The sequence below is a fragment of the Pinus tabuliformis genome, chromosome 8 (assembly GCF_031772625.1).
Source record: "Pinus tabuliformis cultivar Carrire ecotype Pingquan chromosome 8, CPIR1, whole genome shotgun sequence".
Classification (NCBI taxonomy): domain Eukaryota; kingdom Viridiplantae; phylum Streptophyta; class Pinopsida; order Pinales; family Pinaceae; genus Pinus; species Pinus tabuliformis.
The window spans coordinates 39,612,162-39,619,234 of NC_142294.1; positions in this window are offsets into that span (position 1 = coordinate 39,612,162).

Sequence of the window (7,073 nt, forward strand, 5' to 3'; positions counted from 1 at the left end):
ATGTACTATTGTGTTCTTTGATTTGTTTTTTTTACAGGTCAAAGGAGAAGAAGGGAACTCCAAGAAGGGTTTGGACCCTAAAGGCCTTCTCGAACGTAGGACCTTAGGTACGTACCCTCAACATTAGAATTTGCTTACAGTAAAGATAATGGCTGTGTGTGTGTTTCTTTGAATAAGAAATTTTCAGTTTGGTAGAGTCTCAACCCAAAGGACCCTAGGGGTACTTTCCCCTCAACCAGCAGGAACAGAATTAATGTCCTTCTTGGATGGTTTCTCCAGCTATAACCAAGTTTTGGTCCATCCCGATGATCAATTAAAACCACATTCATAACCAAATGGGGTACTTACGCCTATCAAAAGATGCCTTTTGTTCTAAATAATGCTAGTGCCACATTCCAAAGAGCCATGGACATCACATTTAAAGGATTAGTAAATAATCGGTAGTAATCTACCTAGATGATATAATTATATATTCAAAAAAGCGAGGCAATCATATCAAATATTTAAAACAGATCTTCCAACGGTGTAAAAGGTACGGAATTTTGCTTAACCCAAAAAAATCCTTTTTTGCATGAAGTGAATGAAAACTTCTTGGGTTCATAGTGTCAAAATTTGGAATCCATATCGATCCTTACAGAATCAAGGAGATTTCCGAAATACCTTTGCCTCACAACAAGAAAGATATGCAATCTTTCCTTGGCCAGATTAACTTTGTAAATATATTTGTTCCATATTTTTCAAGAATCGTATCTCCTTTACAGGCAATGATTAAAAAAAACACAAACTTCAAATGGGGCCAAGACAAATATGAAGCCTTTAATTTGATCAAACAAGCAATTGATAACACTCCATCTTTAGCAACTCCCAATTTTTTCGATCCTTTTCTTCTATATACATTTGCATATGATAAATCATACGCTGCGATACTCACTCAACCAAATCAATACAAGGCAACAGCCCCACTTTCTTTTTCAATTCAAATCTACAAGGGGCTGAGTTAAATTATTTAGATGTAGAGAAACAAGCATTTGTTGTTTTCAAAGCGATAAAATATTTCAGACCCTTTTTACTTAAAACCCATACATAGATCATAGTACCGTTTCCAACGGTAAGAAATCTTTTAGTATAGAAAGATGTGGGTGAGAAAAGATCTAATTGGGTTACCGCATTACAAGAATATGACATTGAGATTAAACCAGCAAATATTGTTAAAGGTCAAGGCTTTTGCAAAATGCTGGCTGGAGCATCGCTTATTTCCGAAATACCATCTACAGAGATACAAATGTGTGAGGTAAGCCTAAACGATGTTGATTCATTATACGCTGATATCATATTCTATCTAAAGAACAGATATGCTCCTTCAAACCTCGATTATACAAAGAAAAGAGCTTTAAGGTTGAAGGCTAAGAAATATCAGCTCGTGAATGATGTACTTTTTAGGATGAATTATGATTATGTTCTCCTTAGATGTCTTGAGAAATCTGAAGCTAGAATGGTTTTGCAGGAACTCCACGATGGACCAGAAGGTGGACATTACGCTGGTGATACTACAGCACATAAAATCCTCCGCGCAGGCTATTACTGGCCCACATTATTCAAAAATGTGCATAGCTATGTAAGAAAGTGTCAAGTTTGTCAAACTGCTGCTAGAAGACAAAAGAAGCCATCATTACCTTTGCAGCCAGTCAACATTGAACAGCCTTTTGATCAATGGGCTTTGGATATAATAGGTGAGATCATTCCGCACTCTTCTAAATGGCATGGGTATATCCTTACAGCTACAGACTATTTTACTAAATGGGTAGAAGCAGTTCCTCTCAAGACAGCTAATGCCGAACACATCATTGAATTTATAGATCAGTTCATAATCACCAGGTTTGGTTTACCCTCTTCTTTAATGTTTGATAATGCATCGTATTTTTCTAGCAATACTATGACTGAATTTTCACTCAAAAGAGGTTTTAAGCTTAAGTACTCTGCCAATTATTACCCACAGGGGAATGGGTTAGCTAAATCTACGAACAAAAACTTGATTAGGATCATTAAGTGAACCATTGACCAAAGTCATAAAAATTGGCACAAGTCTTTAATATATGCTTTATGGGCGGACCGAATAACACAGAAAGCCTCTATTGGCACTTCTCCCTTTAATTTAGTTTATGGGAAAGAAGTGGTTCTTCCAACTCATCTAGCAATTCCCTCTTTGGCCTTAGTTCAATATATTGATGAAACACCAACTTCTTCCTTACAACTAAGGCAGTTACAAATCCTTAAGCTAGAAGAGCAAAGAGAGCAGGCTAAAATAACTCATGCTCATCACCAAGCATTAGTAAAAGCTTCTTTTGACTCAAACATGATGTCCAGAAAAGACTTTCAGATAGGGGATCTAGTTTTAAAATGGGACAAGGCTCACGAAGAAAAGGGCAAACATACGAAGTTTCAACGAATGTGGCTTGGACCTTTCCAAATTGCAGAAATCATAGGCCCATCTACCTTTATGTTACAGGATTTAATAGGAAAAAGAGAATCTTTACCCGTTAACGGGCAGATCCTCAAAAAATACTTTCCATACGAGATCGTTCTTCTATTTTTGTAGATTAGTTTTTCTTTACTTTCATAATAAAACCAGTTGTAAATGGTTACATTTGGAATTCATGAAAAGGATAAGTATTTCTTTTAGATTTTTTTTTTCACTTGTATAAATAAAAATAATCTAGAAAGTTGGTCACTGTTATTGAAAGTTACAGTCAAAAAAAGCTATAAGCTTGAATATGATACTAGTTTCAACCTTGTAAATTTTGATAAAAAGCTACCTTTAGTGGGAATTTGTTTTATATCATTCCAATGAAAGGCATCAATAACAAAACAAAGATTCTCTGTAGAAAAGATCTTTCCAAAAACTCTACCATTGTCGTCTAGAGCTATTCTTAAGGAAACAATGACTTCCTCCCCACTTAAGGAATCACAAGCTTCAGGGAATAATCCAATGATATACTTTAAAACTTAAAGAATAAGAGGTCTCATCACGAGCCGACTTATCATGATCATAGATATTATAACTTGCTGACTTTTCCAAAACTGCATACCATAATAGGGTAATGACTCAATATTGTTGCAATCAAAAGACAAGGGGTCTCATCACGAGCCAGCTTGTTCAGAAAAGCTATAAATCAAGTGAGTGGCACTGTCATAATTTGGCTATCAAACCAAGGCATTGTTCTTTAAGGATTAAAAGAAAATGAAAACAATAAGTGTACATATGGATTTCTCTTTGAAAATTGTATATTTCTCCAAGTGGGATACAGGATCATTGTTGGGTAACAGGTAATCCTGTTGAGGCTATAAACACCTGCTGGCAGCAATGGATCTACCTATGACAAATGAGCATATTTAAAACTGATTTACAGAGAAGGCTTTGTTTTTATCCTTATAAACCAAGTAGTGACCGATGTAAATACAATGACTAGCTCCAGGAAGTAAATAAACAAAGTTGACATAGACAAAACAAACTATCATTGACGGCTAAAAAGCATACTGTATTTTATCTTTCCATAATAAAGTTTGATTTTCTAGAACAATTTATGTTTTGTAAGATTAGGAAATTCAAAAGAAAAGTAGAGATAGTTGGTTCTTCCAAGTGAATCGCCAATTGTTGTGGCCAGCAACAACCCCCCTTCTTATTTAGTGTTAGTAATAAAACTAAATAAGTGGGGACCCTTATTCAAACAACTTAAAAAAATCGATTAAATCTTGTATTTCCTTTTTAAAAACTTACTATCATAAACTTAGAAGAATACCATCAAACATCTAAAAAGACTTAAGTTTTATGGAAATTTAGAAGGAAATAAATCCTTAAAAGCACGTCGCATCGCAAAAAGGGTTTAAAAGGATACCTTCTCACAAGAGGAATTCTAAAAATGTGAAATCACGATGCGAAATCATGCATGAAAAACCCTCATCGCACCACATGCCTTAAACCTCACCTACGCTAAAGTGCCTTAAAACATCGATATGCGATGGCGCATCTCGCGAATTGTATTTTGCAAAAAACACATTAACGGATGCTTGCCGCACATAAAGGATTTCCGATATTGTGATATTACGATCTGCGATACTACGATCTACGATATTGCGAAGCAAATCACAAAATCGCCTTATCGCAGATCTGCACGGCCCGTTTGTTACAGGGAAAAGTGTCTACACAGAACTGCTTATCCCACTAAGGTGTGATAGCTACCTTAGAAACAAACAAAGTAAAGCTACTTTCATTTTTCCTTTATGAAGTATAGATGAGAGAAGAACAAAGAAGACCAACCTCTGTCTTGCACTAATCTCCTAGTTCGATTCCTCTCTCTCTTGATAGTCTTTTGCTACTTGTTCCCTTGCACGCCCAGCTTCACCAAGTACCTATAAGATCACAGTAGCATAGCACTATACAAGAACATGGATCTATAATCATAAACAATCTAGGATCAGATGTAAATTGACCATACAAATGCAGCAAACATGAATGACACAAGAGTATGGAGGAAAACTTGAATAGCTTTTATTGATAAACAAGAAAGAGCCAAGGGGAGTTACAACCATTTGTTCTAACCCAGCATCATCCTCTCAGCAAGGAAGCCCCTCTTCACCTCATACAAAGCTTAGATCACCCAACAATCTGATGTTGTCTCAAGAAACCAACAGCAATTCCTTACAATATGAAAAATTCCAGTCTCTGGATCTCTAGGATGAGGGATCCATATATAGATATCTGTAAGGGAGATGAGTCAGCTTGTGATTTGATTAGTGTCTCCCCTCTGATAGTTCTTGCTTCCACTTGGAGATTGATGATCTCTTACTCATCCTTGGTTGAATTCAGAGAGGCAAGTGTCACAGGAGAAGTTTCTGGAAGTTTCCATGCCTCTCCACCTCACGGAATGACACTTCCATTTGTCACTTCTCGCCCATCGCACCCCATAGAAGGGATTTTTGAAATGCAACGCACCCACACAGTGTGTTTAGGTGAGATGCAACGCACTTTGCCTATGGAGCAGCTGAAATGATCCTGTTTTGACCAGTTCTGAGCAGTTTTTCATGGAGAACTTCTAGGAGAAGCTATAATAAGTTGACCTTGTTCCTTTAGGGGTTAGAACAACACTTTTAGGGACTTAGGAGCCCTTGGTTTATGGACATTTCATGCTTGGGGTTGTAGTGCCCAAAAATGTCTATAACAGTTGCCCCCTAAAGCATGAGGTCGTTAATCTTTTGATGTCGAGTGAAATTCTTTATTATGAGGATCCGAAGTTCTTTCAAGCTGGGAGGAGACTTGTAATAAGATACAATACAATACATTATCTTCATAATATTTTCATGATCTAACTAAGGTGGGCATTCTCATGCTCAGCTTTATAAATTCATTTTCATGTACATAGGACAGACAATCGTCTCAGTGTAGACTGATGATTTTGGTAGAGCCATCATCCCTTTGATTGGATGATTATCTGTGCAGCAATGATGTACATTTGATGTCTTTATTTCCCTGAATATATATCGTAGCCCGGATGGATGAAACTAGATCCGGGGTCTTCAATCTTTTCCGATCTTCACTCGAAGTACAAGTCTATCCATGTGAGAGGTGTTCTGGAGTCGAACATGGAAAGACATCGCCTGATTACTAGCCAATGATGTAAGCTGTTAACAGGCGCGAGAGGAATCGCCGATAATGATAATGACCCTCAAGGTACTGTAGTACAATTCACGTGGTGTGAATAAAGGACTTGGCATCGAACACCATGCAAAATATTTCGGTCGAAGGCCATTGATGTAAACCTGTCGCCGGAAGTGAGAAACTTGCCATCGAGGCATGCAAGCTTCAAAGTACTGAACGGGGTGTTCCTAGATCGACTTCTTGGATAATAAGCTGATGTCAACAAGAATCGACCTGTCACAGGAGGACCTTAATGAATCCCACATCAATGACACGGAACGGAGCAAATTATTTTAATGGAGGTGAAAACGATCTGATGACATACGGTTCAGGGTGGCGATCATGAAAGAATGGAGTATGAATGTATTGTAGCGGGTGAGACACAGGTGAATTCTTTGAATGACTTCTCTTGAACATATCGGCGACACTGACATGATGGATTGGTAGCATTACCTTAAATGTGGATGGTGTGATGGGACCATGGCGATGTGACCGGTGAATGAAAAAACCCAAACCGACTTGGATGTGGAGTGAAAGTTTCATGTTCAAGAGCGACTTGCTACCAACAAAGTTTCTTCAAGTTTTCTTCCCAATTTTCCCCAGTCATTGCTGACCAGTACCTCTTTATTTTTTTCAAGCTTGAGGAGGATAACATATGCTTGTTCTATAATTTTCCCTTCGGGCAAACCCATCGCTATGTTTTAACGAGCCTAGCGATAGTGAAACTCGTTCTTGTCTACTATGGACAAGTTTGTCGCTATTAAGTTTTAACAAGTTTAACGACAAAGATAACTCGGTCCTTTTCAATTTTAGAGAGTCTAAAAAGGAATGTAAAGGAAACTCCAAAATTCCTTTTTCGTCATCTAATCCCTTAAGTCCGAAAAAGTATAAAAAAATACAGAAGGGATGAATTTTCGATACTTTTAACGAGCCAAACAAAACAAGCGCTCGATCTTTTTGTGTAATAATCCCTCACGTCCAAAAAGATTAAAATTTAGAGGAGGGATAGCACTCCCGGTCCCTTTAACGAGCTGGAGAGGCCAATGGCTCGGAAAGCTTTTCATATTTTACGAGTCAGTTGAAAAGAGCTTAAAGGAGACTTGTCTTTTGAGGAACGAGTGATAAAATTTGGTAGCAGTTGATTCCAGGTAAGGTTTGGAATGTTCCAATCACGGCAGTGTTACAAGGATGGCTAGTGAGATCACTCTTCGCAACTGTTCCTCAAAAGGGGTAAACAATCAAATGGAGGTGAATGATAGGCCAATACAGAGTGGAGGTGATGATGAGAACACGACCAAGGCTTTTAAAGGCTGAAATACTACATTCACGATGGTTATTTACCGGGAAATAGTTCATTTTTTAATGAGATTAAATGCAAGGG